Raw genomic sequence first — 19,096 nt, forward strand, 5'->3', positions numbered from 1 at the left:
GACGGATCGGTGATACCTGGATGGTGAAGACAAGGTAGGAAGATCTTCAGGGGATTAGTGTTAGGTTTATTTAAGGGGGGTTTGGGTTAGATTAGGGGTATGTGGGTGGTGGGTTGTAATGTTGGGGGGGGGGTATTGTATGTTTTTTTTTACAGGCAAAAGAGCTGAAATTCTTGGGGCATGCCCCGCAAAGGGCCCTGTTCAGGGCTGGTAAGGTAAAAGAGCTTGTAACTTTTTTAATTTAGAATAGGGTAGGGAATTTTTTATTTTGGGGGGCTTTGTTATTTTATTAGGGGGCTTAGAGTAGGTGTAATTAGTTTAAAATTGTTGTAATATTTTTCTTATGTTTGTAAATATTTTTTTATTTTCTGTAACTTAGTTCTTTTTTATTTTTTGTACTTTAGCTAGTTTATTTAATTGTATTTATTTGTAGCAATTGTGTTTAATTAATTTATTGATAGTGTAGTGTTAGGTTAATTGTAGGTAATTGTAGGTAGTTTATTTAATTATTTTATTGATAGGGTAGTGTTAGGTTTAATTATATCTTAGGTTAGGATTTATTTTACAGGTAAATTTGTTATTATTTTAACTAGGTAACTATTAAATAGTTCTTAACTATTTAATAGCTATTGTACCTGGTTAAAATAATTACAAAGTTGCCTGTCAAATAAATATTAATCCTAAAATAGCTATAATATAATTATAATTTATATTGTAGCTATATTAGGATGTATTTTACAGGTAAGTATTTAGCTTTAAATAGGAATAATTTATTTAATAAGAGATAATTAATTTCGTTAGATTTAAATTATATTTAACTTAGGGGGGTGTTAGTGTTAGGGTTAGACTTAGCTTTAGGGGTTAATCCATTTATTAGAATAGCGGTGAGCTCCGATCGGAAGTTTAGGGGTTAATAATTGAAGTTAGGTGTCGGCGATGTTAGGGAGGGCAGATTAGGGGTTAATACTATTTATGATAGGGTTAGTGAGGCGGATTAGGGGTTAATAACTTTATTATAGTAGCGCTCAGGTAGGCTCGGCAGATTAGGGGTTAATAAGTGTAGGTAGGTGTCGGCGACGTTGTGGGGGGCAGATTAGGGGTTAATAAATATAACATAGGGGTCGGCGATGTTAGGGCAGCAGATTAGGGGTACATAGGGATAACGTAGGTTGCGGCGGTTTACGGAGCGGCAGATTAGGGGTTAAAAGTGTAATGCAGGGGTCAGCGATAGCGGGGGCGGCAGATTAGGGGTTAATAAGTGTAAGGGTAGGGGTGTTTAGACTCGGGGTACATGTTAGGGTGTTAGGTGCAGACATAGGAAGTGTTTCCCCATAGGAATCAATGGGGCTGCGTTAGGAGCTGAACGCTGCTTTTTTGCAGGTGTTAGGTTTTTTTTCAGCTCAAACTGCCCCATTGTTTCCTATGGGAGAATCGTGCACGAGCACGTTTTTGAGGCCGGCCGCGTCCGTGAGCAACTCTGGTATCGAGAGTTGCATTTGCGGTAAAAATGCTCTACGCTCCTTTTTTGGAGCCTAACGCAGCATTTGTTTTAACTCTCGATACCAGAGTTAAATTTATGGTGCGGCCAGAAAAAAGCCCGCGGAGCGTTAACAGCCCTTTTACCGCCGAACTCTAAATCTAGGCCTTGGTTAGTAAGATGGATTTCTACTGCTCGTTTTTTTTTATTCAGAAAACACACGTAAGCCTTTATTTCACCCCGCAGTACCACTTTCGTGGCTTCCCAAAAAATCTCAATTTTATCCAAATACTCGCTATTAATATTTGCAAAATCTTTCCAGCTCTGTTTTAACCAGAGCGAAAATTTAACATTGTGAAGCAGAAATCGTGTGAAAAAAAATCTAGCTGTTCTATTCTCAATACTATCAGAAAATATAAATACAAGAGAAATAACCGCATGGTCGGATATTGAGATATCTTAGCTGTGGATAATTTTTGAATAGATAAAGATTCTGATATCAAAAATAGGTCAATTCTGGAAAAAGTTTTAAATGATTTAGATTCGCAGGTAAATACCTGAGAATCAGGATTCCTCAATCTCCAAATATCTGTCAATTTAAGTTTATAAGACATCTTTTTAAGGATTTTAGCAGCTTTATTATAATTTTTCAGATTTTTGTTTGTAAGTCTATCAAGCACTGGGCAGGGAGTTATATTAAAGTCCCCACCAATTATTATATTTTCATTAATCAAAGGAAACAATTTGTTTTCCATTTTTTTTCCGAAATTTCAAGGAGATCCTATTCAGACCATAAATGTTACATATGATATATTTAATATCATGAATTACTATATGTAAAATAATATACCGCGCTTCTGGGTCCGTCTCTACATCACTAATAGAATACATTAAACTTTTATATGGCCATGCCACATTTTCTATTAGTGGAAGGTGCAGCAATAACTCTTCCTACCCATTTAATCTTAAGTTTTTCTGATTCTAACTTTGTCAGATGTGTCTCTTGAAGTAACACCATATCTGGCTTATCCTTAGCTAGATGTCTAATGATAAGTTTACGCTTAGCCGGAGAGGAAATTCCTCCAACATTCCAAGATAGTATAGTAAGTTTATTCATAGCACTATCCTTAAAAAGCTAGAATTAGGTTGTGCGAGATGGGGGGGAAGGGAGAAAAAAACAAAAACAAAGGAGGGGAAGGAAAAGCCAAAAAGAAAGAAAAAAAACAACACTGAAATAAAATAAAGATTAAAATCCCATACAACGACTGGAAAATGTTGAAGACTTACTCCTATACGGCCCATCCCTAAATCTGCCATGGGGCTCTAGTTAACGAAAAAAAAGAAAAAAACCTAGAAAAAAAACCCTGGAGCGGGTATTATAGTTATAGGTGATCTTTAGCTTCAATATATTCTTTTACTTCTTTCACATTATTAAATATATGTTTAGTACCCTTATCCTCAAAAACAATTTTAGCTGGATAAATCAACCTAGCTTTCAGCCCTTTATTTATAAGCTGCGTACAGAAGGGAGCCATTAACTTCCTTTTTGCAGATGTTTCACTTGAAAAATCTTGGAAAAGGAGTATTTTATATTTTCCCAGGACACAAGTTTCAGTTTTTTTAAATAAACAAAGTAATTTCAATTTATCTTGAAATTTCACATATTTTACCAGGCACATCCTATTTCTCATTGTTCCATCTGGGAGAGTTCTACTAGGGCCTATTCTGTGTGCTCTTTCAATCTCAAGTGGAATTTTTTTTGTGAGGGAAACCCTAATGTTTGTGGCAGTAGTACAGAAGTAATCTGAGTTAAGTCATCAAATTCGGAAATTTCTGGGAGCCCAATTATTCTAATATTGTTACGTCTTGCTCTGTCTTCCATTTCTTCTAAACAAGCCTGTAAATTATTAATTTGTGTTTCCTGTTTCTGAAGAATAGTTTCCTGTGAGTTAGCTAGGTCCTCCAGATCAGATACTCTATTCTCCACTTCAGAGATTCTGGTAGCAAATCGTCTTACCTCTGTTGTTAGAGTAATCAGATCAATATAAATCCCAGATAAGTCTTTCTTTATAGAGTCAAATTGAATGGTAAACAACTCAGACATTTGTAAGACCATAGACTGTATATCAATTCTAGGTACTGATAAATCTATACTGGTATCAATGTTTGTATCAGTAGCTTTTAATTTTTTATCTTTTACTTTTGCAGGCATTGTGGGTGAATTAAGTTTCGCCTGTGTGAGAAATTTATCCATAAACAAGTGCGAAAGATAACGTGAAAAAAAGTCTATAACAAGCTTTGTGAAGAAAGGAAAAAAAAAAAAAAAGTAACAATTGTAATTAGTGAAAATTGAACACTCAACTTATGACTAGATAGCTAAATATATATATATATATATATATATATATATATATATATATATATATATATATATATATATATACAGAAAATATTAATGGGAGGGGAGAGATAATATATATACTACTGATTACAATAGTATAAACAATTTGATGTAGTCACATCTTATTGGTGCAGACCCTTATAAATTTAAATATGTATGACCTTGTTAAGAAAGATAAAGTTACAATATTTCGACAAATACCATAAAAAAGTAAGGGATATCAGCACTCTTTTGTTGAGAAAAGTCATATAAGTTTATTTCAGAGAAAGATCCTACAAACAGCGGACCCCTGTCTCATCAGTGAGCAGAAAACCTGCACGTAATGAAAACACATTAAAATGGATGCTTAACACATAATAGACTGGCCAGTCATATCTAACGTTAACCCAATCAAATTGAGGTATATCAAATAACAAACAGCTTTATATAGAAAATGTAATTGAGTCTGTACAAAAAAAGCTATCTAATGAAAGCAGTCATATATAAATACATAATAGCAAATATATAGATGTATCTCTATAAAAATGTAGCGTATAATTAGAGATACAAAACAAATAGTAACTGCCGCTGACTTGCTCAGCTCGGTTAACAAGATATGACAGTCCCACAGATATGTAGCAAGTAATCACTGTGAAAGTCTTTTTGAACTTCCCATGCTAGCATAGCTGAAATGAAGGATACATGCACACACTTAGCACCATTGTAGAAACAAACATGTCCCGTATGAAAGGTACAGCAAACAGTTATCTTCAGTATTTCTTATCCATATTGCTCTCAACTTTGAAGTTACTGGCAAGTTGATATACTGTAAAGATCATATATTTTTTAAGTTACCGTATCTTCAGGTGAGTTCCCTGTTATGTCTCCCGGTATACATACACTGGGCTTAGTCCAGCGCTACTCCACCTCTTCAGGGCTGTATGTCTTCTTCCAGGGCAGACTACACAAAGCAAAGCTGCACGCATCCAGGCTGTGAGCGGTAACATCAGGTCCCTTTATCTTTTACCCGTGAGTGTTCTCGTTACACAGACAAGGATCTCTCCGGAACCAGCAAACAAATGGCTCACTTTTCCTCCGCCATCTCTGGGACGCTCAGGTGTGCGCTGCTTACAATCAGGAACTGACTCACGTTTGTGAACAGGTGTTGTCTTTCAATGCTTCAGGTGCTTTTTTTCCCGTGGTGCAAAACATTCTGTGGGATTTCTCATGCCAAAAGTCAATTAGTGTGGCATCATAGGGAGCTTGCCTACGTACGTTTCACCCCTATATTGCTCCAAACATATCGGGGCTTCCTCAGGGCTAATTTGTTCAGGCTTAGGTGCTTCCTTTAATACCCAAAACTCCACCTCTATTCATTACATCATAGTGGTAATAGCAGACTTAGTCTATTTTAGTGATCAAAGGTACCGTAATACCTGATATAGATAAGATTATGGTATATATACAATTGTACTTTTCAATGTATCCTCAAAAAGCACAGGATATGACAAACACCATGTCGATTTTAAATTATTTTTTAGTTCTTAATAAACCTAGAGAAATGAAGCAAACTCCAACCTCTCATTAAAACCTCTAGGATATCTAGTTTTTAGCATATAGATCCAACGAGTCTCTTTTTGTAACAGTATTGTATCATTATCACCACCTCTATTATTCACAATACCCTTATCAATCCCTGTAAGATAAATTGTATCTTTTAGAATTGTAGTGTGTTGCTAGTTGCAAACGCCAAGAGATACAAATTATAACCTGGCAATATGCTTCAAGCGTTTTGCTAAGAGTGAACTCACAGGAAATGCTGCTAGACAAATATGATTCTATTCAGACAAACAAGTGTGCAAGTCTGATAAATTCACAGAGGCAAATATGGATAGCTAGATCAAAAATAGAGTTCTTTAGCATAAGATCAATTGTTAATATAAAGACTGAGTAAGTACGGTTGATAATATGAACTAGAAACAACTTGAGAGAATCTGATTAGCAGAGTTATACTTGCGGTAGCCTGTGCTTGGCTTTCCCTTGCAGCATGGAACGCTGTAATGGCGGAGTGAGACTGGAGTTCTTCCTGAGAGCTGAGTGGCTAGTTGCAGTACTGGTCAGGCTGAGAGATTGTTCTGTAGCTTCCGGAAGGAAGGTGAGTTGAAGTCCTAGCGAAGCAGGTGAATGAATCAGCTGCAGCTGGAGATGTGAGAAAATCCTCTGTAATACTGTGGTGGAGCTGCACTTTAGGAGAGAGACTGACAGGCAATCTATGAAATGGATTCAGATGGCTGTGCAGATTAAGTGTCTTTAGTAGAAAGCAGCAATTAGTTAGAAAGTTCCTTTTTGAGGGTTAAATTCAAATAAGCAAAAGTTCAAAATCACTCAGTTTGAGATGATAGCAGGAGTGACTTGATTTCTGTGAAGTATTCCAATCAGAACAAACAAAATAATCAAGCAAAGTAGATCTCAGGAAGTGAGGTTTTATAGGCAGGTGAAAAGGTGGAAGTGCAATGTCTTAAAGGGACATTACAATCCCCATTATTTTTAACTGTGATGCATCAGATTGATGGCACTGTGTGAAATGTCTAGCTATGGTAGTGTCTCTATTATGTGAGATGTCATCTCTGTGTTCTTGAATTCGATCTTTCAAAAACCTTTTCGTTTTTCCTACATAGAATTTGGGGCAGGAACAATGTATTAAATACACTACACCCACTGAGTTGCAGTTAAAAAAATATTTAACCTCATATTCCCTGCTGTTACCTGCTGAAAACTTTTTGGCCTTTTCCATAAAGGGGCAATAAACGCATTGACCACAAGGGTAATTACCTTTAACCCCTCTATCTTTTCTAAGCCAGTCTGCACTTGATGGACTTCTGTTGTACATACTTCTTACTAAGTGGTCCTTTAGATTTGGCGACTTTCGTGCTACCATCTGTGGAAAGTTCCCCACCTTATCTTTAATTTTATCTTCATATGTTAGAAGATGCCAGTGTTTTTGCAGAATTGACTGGAGGGTTTCCCATTGACAATTATAATTTGAAACAAATCTTATCCTTTCTTTTTGATTTGTTTTATCCTTGCTTTTATAGAGCACCTCAGATTGAGCTCGCATTCTATTGGCTGTTGCGATCAGCCAATAGAATGTGAGCTCAATCTGATTGGCTGATCTAATCAGCCAATCGGATTGAACTTGAATCTGATTGGCTGATTCCATCAGCCAATCAGAATTTTCCTACCTTAATTCCGATTGGCTGATAGAATCCTATCAGCCAATCGGAATTCGAGGGACGCCATCTTGGATGACGTCCCTTAAAGGAACCTTCATTCGTCATCTAGTCGTCGGAAGAAGAGGATGGATCCACGCTGGAGGTCTCGTCAAGATCAGCCGCTCGTCATCAGATGGAAGAACATAGAAGATGCCGCCTGGATGAAGATGTTTGCCGGTCCGGATGTCCTCTTCTGCCCGCTTGGATCAAGACTTCAGCCAGAGGATGGATGTCTTCAGCCCCCGCTTGGGCTTGGATCAAGACATCGGAGCCTGGACCGATCGCTGATACCCGGTGTGGTGAAGATAAGGTAGGAAGATCTTCAGGGGCTTAGTGTTAGGTTTATTTAAGGGGGGTTTGGGTTAGATTAGGGGTATGTGGGTGGTGGGTTGTAATGTTGGGGGGGTATTGTATGGTTTTTTTTCCAGGCAAAAGAGCTGAATTCTTTGGGGCATGCCCCGCAAATGGACCTTTTAAGGGCTGGTAAGGTAAAAGAGCTTTTCTATTTTAATTTTAGAATAGGGTAGGGCATTTTTTTATTTTGGGGGGCTTTGTTATTTTATTAGGGGGCTTAGAGTAGGTGTAATTAGTTTAAAATTGTTGTAATATTTTTCTAATGTTTGTAAATATTTTTTTATATTTTGTAAATTAGTTCTTTTTTATTTTTTTGTACTTTAGTTAGTTTATTTAATTGTATTTATTTGTAGGTATTGTATTTAATTAATTTATTGATAGTGTAGTGTTAGGTTTAATTATATTTAATTGTAGGTATTTTATTTAATTCATTTATTGCTAGTGTAGTGTTAGGTTTAATTGTAACTTAGGTTAGGATTTATTTTACAGGTAATTTTGTAATTATTTTAACTAGGTAGCTATTAAATAGTTATTAACTATTTAATAGCTATTGTACCTGGTTACAATAAATACAAAGTTGCCTGTAAAATAAATATAAATCCTAAAATAGCTACACTATAATTATAATTTATATTGTAGCTATATTAGGATTTACTTTACAGGTACGTATTTAGCTTTAAATAGGAATAATTTATTTAATAAGAGTTAATTTATTTTGTTAGATTTAAATTATATTTAACTTAGGGGGGTGTTAGGGTTATGGTTAGACTTAGCTTTAGGGCTGAATACATTTATTAGAGTAGCGGCGAGGTCCGGTCGGCAGATTAGGGGTTAATAATTGAAGTTAGGTGTCGGCGATGTTAGGGAGGGCAGATTAGGGGTTAATACTATTTCTTATAGGGTTATTGAGGCGGGAGTGAGGCGGATTAGGGGTTAATAACTTTATTATAGTAGCGGTGAGGTCCGGTCGGCAGATTAGGGGTTAATAATTGTAGGTAGCTGGCGGCGACGTTGTGGGGGGCAGATTAGGGGTTAATAAATATAATATAGGGGTCGGCGGTGTTAGGGGCAGCAGATTAGAGGTACATAACTATAATGAAGAAAAAACAAAGTACTAATGGCACTGCTGAAATTTGGCAATTAGGGTAGCCTATTAATGACTGGGTTTATTGATGGGATATAATATCCACCAATTTGTATTTTTGTCCCAGACTGAGTATATTATAAGATGGCTGAGGTGCTGTGTACTGGTTTGGACAGAAAAACAAAATCAATCCTAGGATTGAAGAAAGTGTACACTTGTTTAGCACTCTTTCCCTAACCAATGGTGGCTGTAATTGAACAGTATATAGGTATACTAGAGAGGAAGGTGTGCTTGGAGATTTTAAAATATAACCTTTATTGGGTAGTTTAAAATAAAAACACAAACAAAATAACACACATACAGTTAAGTTAAAAATACAGGTTTGGGTCAGTTGGTTTTTTAATAATAATGGATTTGGAAAAAAGTTGTGGCTTACACAAGGTGTGATTCAACTAGAATAATTCTTTATTCAAAGTATTAGGTAGAGGTCCAATAGGGAACTTATATTCTTAACAATTTTATTCTGTTGGTTGTAGCTTTGACCACTTTCTTGTGGACTTTGCTATATATAATATATCTCTATTTCAAGGTGGGATCCCCAGTTATAATGCTTTTATGGGTGAGAGCAAGCAGTTATCAGATTGGTCCTATATATGGAATTGTATATGTCACTGTCTTGGGACTCTAGGTAAAAGTTTCTAATTACTTGTAAGATGCTTTATCTCTTCTTGTATATTATACTATGCGTAGATTATTTGCATCAATTTTTTGGTCTTCCAATTTTATTCCTAGTGTCTAGTATATTATTCCATATATCTGAGACATTGTGAACTGCTATAGTAATGAATGCAGTACAGTGTTCCCCTTGGGGTAGGTAATACAAACAGTCTATGAACGTATTTAAAGTGATGAACTTTTGTCTGCTACTGTTAGATCTTCTGTATATACATGCTACAGATGTATATCTTAAGTATGTTTGAAGAAAATATTAACTGGGCTGTCAAGTCTGTTTGAGAGTTTGCCACTGGTAAAGAGCTAGTTTAATCTAAGAGTTCTCGTTCTCTTTGTTACCCCATAAAACTTCTTCTATTCTCTTGGTATAGATTTTAATCAGTTGAGTTTTCTAAGTTGAGAAGTTACTTTGTATCTGGCCAGGTAGAAAGTGAACTACTTGATTCGCCAAGTGAAAAAATGTTAATGTATTATTGCAACTTAGCTCAACTTAAAGATTATCCTTTGATTTGGCACAATTTGTATTTTCTCAATTTGATATTGTATGTTCAATATTATGATACAATGTCTGGACAGAGTTTCTTTAACTTTATTTTTTATTTTAATCACTTTCTGCTGATATTATTTAAAATAGACTGTTAGGTAGTTAAATAACAGGAAACACTGACTAAATTGTTCTTGTGTTTCGCTACTATATGATAGTGTTTTACAGGTAGCTTCTTACTGTTGTTTAAGTGATTTAGTAGGACTATATAGACTGTATACTCATAAAGGATAAGCAAATTATATCGCTACTGCATCTTGGCGTTAGATATTACTAATAATTTCTTATGGTCGCTGGGCAAAATAGGGAGAGTGTTAAGACTGTGAGTTCCTATAAGGTAACTACGATAATGTTATGGATGTTTTCATTAACAGTCCATTTATTCTGCTCCGTATTTAAAGTGTCTTATTCACATATGAAGGTTGTAACAGTGACAGTCTCTAATCATTCATAAGAGTATAGTGTGTTTGTTACAATAAGATTAAATTGGTGCGATATACTGATTTCCCAGCCCCTTATTGTTAGTCTAGTAATACAGTTGTTTTGCTGCTAGTAGCGTGTTGAGTGATCGCTGCTGGTACTCGGTGGATCCCAACTCTGAGGTCTTGTTCGCATATAGCGCTTATGGAAATATACTGATTTCCCAGCCCCTTATTATTGGTCTGGTAATACAATTGTATGACTACTATTAGCGTGTTAAATAATCGCTGCTGGTACAGGATGGATCTCAACTCTGAGGTCTTATTCGCATATAGCGCTTATGGTAGTAACATTAGGTGCACCAATCCAAATGAATTTGTATCTCATTTTAGGTAACGTTGTTACTTAAATTATTCCGTATTGTATATCTATCTTCAGGCAGTTTATGTTCTTATGAACACTAATATAGATATAGACTAATTAGTTAGGTTTTTAGAATATAATATATTCGTTTCCAAGTCTCATATCTATAACTTTATCAATAGACTTTACTGCCGGTAACAATTACATCTACCTTGTTTTTCGCTCGATAAGGCCCAGCTCAGGGGTCAATTAATTAATCTATGTTTTCCAAATCCTAAAGTCTAAATATGTTAGACCGACATTCCTGCTATTTTAAAAAAAATGCTAACATGCATTCACACCAAACAATTCCCTGACATGTTTCGCCACTAACGTGGCTTTCTCAAAGGGTACGGCGCGGCCGAATCTGTGTCTTTTTATTGGCCTGCACTACTCCTCCCCTTGGACGTCATTAGACGAGTTGAGTGATTCGTTACACAGAACCAATTACTCCCTGTGGAAGAGCTTGTGTATATGCAAGGGAGAATTTGATAGGACGAGGCTGTCTTGTCATTTCTACAATGTATTGAGGATTTTCAAAACGAAAATTATTTTATTTCATTTCATAAAGAGAATTATTGTGTGAGGTAAAGCATAATCTTCCGCTATTTGATTAGTTATTATGAGGACATACTGATCTCATATTGATGGTTAAAACTGACGGCTTGTTATTTATGGTACTTTTTGGTTATTTTCCCTTATCTTGTCAGTCTCTGCACTTAAAAATTAATGTAAATATGTAAATAAAAGAAAATTTGTTGCTGGAGTAGGAGCTTACATCAGAGTATAATCTTAGGCTCTAATGTATAGGTTATTAAACTTGAGGATAATAATTTTTATACTGGCAAATGTCATGCGTAATAGCGATTATATACATAGGATAATACATTTTGGCGTAGTCTGTGTGGTTACATGCTGATAATCCCTGCTTTGTGAATTTATAAAGTAAAAGGTATTGGGTATGATGATCGTCTACAGTCAACAGTGAGAATTGTGGTCTAGAAAAAGGTCATTCTGGACTAATCTGAGTGTCTTCGAAAATATGATAAAAACCTCTAATAATAAGATATATATTAATAATCTTTACTTATATAAGTGCAAGTGTGTATTCTTTTTTTGTTTGTGTGCTGTGACAATGAGTGGCCTTAGCGGTTGCCTATATACTGTTCAATTACAGCCACCATTGGTTAGGGAAAGAGTGCTAAACAAGTGTACACTTTCTTCAATCCTAGGATTGATTTTGTTTTTCTGTACATAACTATAATGTATGTTGCGGCGGTGTATGGAGCGGCAGATTAGTGGTTAAAAATAATATGCAGGGGTCAGCGATAGCAGGGGCGGCAGATTAGGGGTTAATAAGTGTAAGGTTAGGGGTGTTTAGACTCGGGGTTCATGTTAGGGTGTTAGGTGCAGACTTAGGAAGTGTTTCCCCATAGGAAACAATGGGGCTGCGTTAAGAGCTGAACGCTGCTTTTTTGCAGGTGTTAGGTTTTTTTTTCAGCTCAAACTGTCCCATTGTTTCCTATGGGGGAATCGTGCACGAGCACGTTTTTGAAGCTGGCCGCGTCCGTAAGCACCGCTGGTATTGAGAGTTGCAGTGGCGGTAAATTATGCTCTACGCTCCCTTTTTGGAGCCTAACGCACTGAAAACCCAGCCATTCTGTGAACTCTAAATACCAGCAGTATTTAAAAGGTGCGGCCAAAAAAAAGCATGCGTAGCTAACGCACCCCTTCTAACACAAAACTCCAAATCTAGGCCTCTGTATCTTATTGGCCACAGAAAATGAATTAAAGGGACAGTCTAGGCCAAAAAAAACTTTCATGATTCAGATAGAGCATGTAATTTTAAACAATTTTCCAATTTACTTTTATCACCAATTTTGCTTTGTTCTCTTGGTATTCTTAGTTGAAAAACTTTCATGATTCAGATAGAGCATGTAATTTTAAACAATTTTCCAATTTACTTTTATCACCAATTTTGCTTTGTTCTCTTGGTATTCTTAGTTGAAAGCTTAACCTAGGAGGTTCATATGCTAATTTCTTAGACCTTGAAGGCCACCTCTTTTCAGAATGCATTTTAACAGTTTTTCACCACTAGAGGGTGTTAGTTCGTGTATTTCATATAGATAACACTGTGCTTTTGCACGTGAAGTTATCTGGGAGCAGGCACTGATTGGCTAAACTGCAAGTCTGTCAAAAGAACTGAAATAAAGGGGCAGTTTGCAACGGCTTAGATACAAGGTAATCACAGAGGTTAAAAGTATATTAATATAACTGTGTTGGTTATGCAAAACTGGGGAATGGGTAATAAAGAGATTATCTGCATTTTAAAAAAATAAGAATTCTGGTGTAGACTGTCCCTTTAAGATAAAGATCATTAAGGAGACTTTTCAAAATGCATTTAAACATTGCTTTTGCAGATCTTTCGCAATGCAGTGAATAATTTTTGATACATCAATTTTTAAAACATAAAAAATGTCATTATAAACTGATGATTTAAAATAGATAAATCACATACAGACACAACATTTATTATTATTATTATTATTAATAATAAAAATTATAATAATAATAATCAGTGCAGGAGGTAACTAATGTTTAGCACTATTTGGACATCACAAAGGAGATGCAACATATAATACTAATTAAAGTGAAAACAAAACAATACAAATTTTGCTAACAAAAATAATAGTTTAAAATGCTCTCAGCACTATAATAATGTACACAGCTCTTTATCATGTGGTGCTTAATCACATAATTATTACTCATCACATACATATAGCAGAATGAAATGTGCTGTTTTGCTCAGCACTAGGCAGGGAGAGTCTAACAAAAGGTGCACAAATACTGTTTGTTTTGTTTTTTTAACACACAGCTTTGCACGCATGATAGAAAATGTCAGGGTTCTGTGTCACTTAAAGCAAATATATGCATAGACTGGGTGGGTGCGACAGATCCCTGCACACTATTTGTTTTTCATTAGAGGTGTTTAACCCTTTCGTGACAGGGTTAAAGTGCCTACATCGGAACAACTGTTCCGATGTAGACAAATTGAAACTACGCGATCGTGCATACGATCGCGAGATTTCAATTATTGGATCGCATCTGGGGGGCGTCCCTACAATCCTAGGAACGCCCTCCAGACCGCGATTAAATCCCTGAAGCACAGAAGGCTTCAGGACAGCCGTTAGTTATGACGTTCCATTCCGTCATAACGGCTTTAAAGCCCAGTCTAATTATGACGGAATGGAACGGCATAACGGCTTTAAAAGGTTAACATGCTGGTGAGGGGCAGAAGTTTACAAAATATATGGGCTGCACCTAGAAACACTGTTGTAATTATGCAAATACAATATAAAACTGTGAATAAGGAATGCTTTGATTCCTTAAAAAGGACCAGGTTACGAGTGGAGCAGAAACAATTGCACGCAAGCAATATCGGGTTTTCACGTTCCTTTGCACACAAGTTAAAGGATTACTAACTTTTTTTTTTTTTACTATAAACTGACCACAAATATCATATAACATACCTAAATATAACATAATGTACCTACTTTTTTAATCCAACGATGCTGCATATCGTTATAAAATATACTTTTAATTTTTGGCGATGATGTCACAACATCCAACCGCCAAGTATGGGCTGTACATGCTCTAAATAAATGTCCAATCGTATGTCAATTTAATTAATATCATTATGTGACGATTTCGTCACCATGCACATTTGGTTACTTTAATTCGCGCATGCGCAATTACTCTCCCTAATGCCGATTTGAGCGGGTCTCCCCATAATACGTGCACAACCCGACGAGTGCAAAAAGCTTACTTCTAGCACAACTGTAATCTGGCACAAAATGTTTAATTGTACAAAGTAAAACATGTATTTGCAATATCATTTCATTCATTATTTTGACAGCTTTTCCTGTCATTTATATCTGGAAATTGTGATTATTATTTTTTCCTTCTGCCCTAGAGAGAATGGATTTTAGCCTGCACCATTATACAGAGGGACTGTTTAATATGTTCAAGACCTTGTGTATATCTATCTCTAATTGGACAGCAAATGAGATAAGAGGCTGTTCAAAGGATATGTCCCTGGGTTGCAAAACAATTGAAATTTTGCTAACACAAAATGTATTTTGTGTGTTGCATGAGAGTGTGTGGTCGGTGTGTGTGTTGTATTAGAGTTTGTTGTGTGTGTTGTATGAGAGTGTGTGGTGTGTGTACATGTGTGTGTTGTATGAGTGTTTGGTGTGTGTGTTGTATGAAATAAATATGATAAATCCAGCCCTTGATAAATCCAGCCCTTAGTTTGTGTAATACAAGCCACTGATGATTCTCTGAGGGGTCCTGCTTGTATATTGAAGCACGGGCCATCACAGAATATGTGCGTATGCAGTTAAAAAACAGCATTATTTTTACTAGAAGCATTTTTTTACCCTTTACCTTTAGTACTGCTATTTCATATGCATGATTCATTTCGTGCCTAGGTAGTTTATCCACAGAAAGAAATATAAATGGCAGAAAATTATTTCTCCAGATAAGTAGAGCCAACCAGATTATTATGAAAAAATAAAATGAAATAACAAGAGGAACTAATGATATTAAAAAAGAATTTTTATAGTGATTTAGGTAGATAACTAGTTAATGCATACAGAATATGTTAGCATATACTCAATTACATAAGATGCCGGCATCAGTAACAATCAAACATATTAATCATATTAAAAACAGAAAAATACAGCCGATATAAAATTTCTAAAAGATTCCCTAAGTGTTTCTTAAAAATATATACGAATATGAATAAACTTGATAAAGGTTAATAACTCTTAGCACAGTAAAATTGGCTCGGCTAAATGTTACCAGTATTATTTTTAAGCAATGGAATATTTGGTCACAGTATTCAGTGGAGGCGTCTGATCTGTTCAGCCGTTAGGAGTAACTGTGAGTGATGGATCGGGAGGTGTGACGTCACGTCACCTGACTATTGTATTCCTCCAATCTCTGTGATATGCTTAAACACAAAAAGTTTGAAATTTGTATCCAATTCTCAATCGTAACAAAGTATACTTGTTTATGTGATGGTTAGTATCAATACTTGCAAGTGTCCAATGTCCAAAGAATCTGTCCAAATTTGAAAAAAACGGTTTGTTTTATCAGCAGCTCTGAATCCTATGGAGTGTTGATCCGTTTGGTTTTATGTCCGTTCTGAAATGTGAAACTTGTCCTTATCCGAAGAAGCTCCTAAGCACTTGGTTTTTAGTGTATATTAGGGCTATGATGGGAGCAAAGGAAGAAACTAGGGGGCACACAGGAATTATTCATACATCGATCTCAGTGTTGATTCAAGGAGATAGAAATGAACCTGTTTTTGTGCCAGTAAAACAGTTTAGCAGTTCAATAGCCTTAGTATATGATTGGTTACACACAGGAATTACTCATATGACCTCCTTCTATATTAATCATAGAGATAGGGATGAACCTGTAGAGTGTAACACTACCAGTACCAGTAATAAAATTCTGAATTGACAGGAGTAAGCAAATCTACGCGTTTCGGCAGTGTTAGCTGCCTTTATCAAGATCTTGATAAAGGCAGCTAACACTGCCGAAACGCGTAATTCCTGTGTGTAACCAATCATATACTAAGGCTATTGAACTGCTAAACTGTTTTACTGGCACAAAAACAGGTTCATTTCTATCTCCTTGAATCAACACTGAGATCGATGTATGAATAATTCCTGTGTGCCCCCTAGTTTCTTCCTTTGCTCCCATCATAGCCCTAATATACACTAAAAACCAAGTGCTTAGGAGCTTCTTCGGATAAGGACAAGTTTCACATTTCAGAACGGACATAAAACCAAACGGATCAACACTCCATAGGATTCAGAGCTGCTGATAAAACAAACCGTTTTTTTCAAATTTGGACAGATTCTTTGGACATTGGACACTTGCAAGTATTGATACTAACCATCACATAAACAAGTATACTTTGTTACGATTGAGAATTGGATACAAATTTCAAACTTTTTGTGTTTAAGCATATCACAGAGATTGGAGGAATACAATAGTCAGGTGACGTGACGTCACACCTCCCGATCCATCACTCACAGTTACTCCTAACGGCTGAACAGATCAGACGCCTCCACTGAATACTGTGACCAAATATTCCATTGCTTAAAAATAATACTGGTAACATTTAGCCGAGCCAATTTTACTGTGCTAAGAGTTATTAACCTTTATCAAGTTTATTCATATTCGTATATATTTTTAAGAAACACTTAGGGAATCTTTTAGAAATTTTATATCGGCTGTATTTTTCTGTTTTTAATATGATTAATATGTTTGATTGTTACTGATGCCGGCATCTTATGTAATTGAGTATATGCTAACATATTCTGTATGCATTAACTAGTTATCTACCTAAATCACTATAAAAATTCTTTTTTAATATCATTAGTTCCTCTTGTTATTTCATTTTATTTTTTCATAATAATCTGGTTGGCTCTACTTATCTGGAGCGCTTATCCCACACCACTCTCACCTCTTTATCGTATAGTCTGTAATTGGAGATTTTATCAGACCATATTAGGGATTCAAGCACAGAAACCTTTTCCTGATTAGCACTCACACCACCCTTTGTTTGTTAGAAAATTATTTCTATCAAGCTTACAATTTTTTATAAATCAATATATACTCTTCCTATTTCAAATTAATTGAAAAATCACAGCTTTATTAAGAACATTGCATCTAATAATAATAATTATTTTCAAAAACTGGAGGAAACACCGGAATTTTGGAATTCTGTTTTTGAACAAGTCTTTATTAGTTAGTTTTTTGTTTCACTAATCACAGGGTGTTTGCACGTTGCCTTGACTTGTTGGAACGATAATGCTTTCTGTACGTTCATGAGAAAGTGAGGTTTACTCTTCTACAAAGAAAAGATTTCCTTATGTTAAAAGCAATCAAGTTGTAAAACTCACTACTGAAGGAATTTGGGACAGCAGATTCAGTTTTCAGTTAAAACAGGTCATTTTACAATGTAATACTTTTTTTTTTTTTAGATGGATGTTACTGTGCTAAAAAAATTACACTTTCTACTTTTATGTTTGTAGAAAAGGATCTTTTTCAACATATTAATTGGTAGATTACAAATGGCTTGCTAACTTGCACGCAAGCGATGGGTTTATTGCGGCTCTTTGCACGCATTGGAAGTAGCGCGCTTATTACTAGTGGAAAGTAAATGCGTTTGCTCGAGTGCAATTGAATGTCTGATAAAAATTATCAAAAGAAAAGTTGCAATAAAAAGTTATAAGGGCTCAAAGGACAGCACTGGCTTTTAACATATAAATAAGTGCATTGGAGTCCTTTACAGTCAAGTAGCTGAAAACATGACAAATCATATGTATGAAATATATGCATATTTAATACATTTTAGTTTTTTATTAAAAAATGAAACAGATTTTTTAACACACCTTTAAAAAAGCAGAACAATTGGAGTGTTAATTTTGAGGTTTTCATGTATTTTAAGCATTTTTATTTTTCTGTAACAATTTCAGGGGTCCTTTATGTGAGTAGAGACATAAATAAGTTTAAATCTTTTATAGGACCAACAACAAAATTCTGCGTTATGCCTTTACAAATATTTTTTTTTCTGCACTGCCGTCTGTCTCAGTTTCCTCTATTGCTTGCAATAGTGCTCGCCAGCAAGTAGATAAAAAGATTTTTCTGCAAGTTTTCGTGTTCTTGCTAATGAGCTGCATATGTCCGCCTGGAGTGCTTGATTTTAAATATCAGCTTGCATTCTTAAAGCAGATTTTGCCACGGGTTGGCAATCTCACTTGATTTTAAATAAAGGTCTTAGTTTAATCAAAATAGACATCTAACAACTATTTTTTAATATATTTTAACGTCTAAATTGTGGGCTATCATAAGCATGACAAAAATGTTTTGATTTAAATGCCCCTTTAATTTGTGTTTAGCGGTTTGATGATCGAAAACTCAACTTCATAGAGAGAAATGACACAAATTCTTTTGGGGTTCTTTTGTGAGCATTATGTTGTAAGGCCGGTATTTCTCCTTCACCCTGAGAATCCTGCACAGCGAGATAAACAAGATAAAGATTTGCATTTCTACAATACTAGTGAGACTTCTTAGATAATCTCACCAGACCAGAGAGCTTTAGACCATTAGGCCATAGGCCTCTTAGAATAAAATCTTAAACTGACCAATCCTGCCCAGACACAACCATACCATGACTATGTTCCTGTGTTTTTAAAGGGACAGTATACACCACTTTTCATATATCTGCATGTAATAGACACTACTATAAAGAAGAATATGCATAGATACTGATCTAAAAATCCAGTTTAAAACATTTTAAAAGCTTTCTTAGAAGCTCCCACTTTAGCACTGTTGATGAGGTTAGGCTGGG

Source organism: Bombina bombina, chromosome 3, assembly GCF_027579735.1.
Source record: "Bombina bombina isolate aBomBom1 chromosome 3, aBomBom1.pri, whole genome shotgun sequence".
Taxonomy (NCBI): domain Eukaryota; kingdom Metazoa; phylum Chordata; class Amphibia; order Anura; family Bombinatoridae; genus Bombina; species Bombina bombina.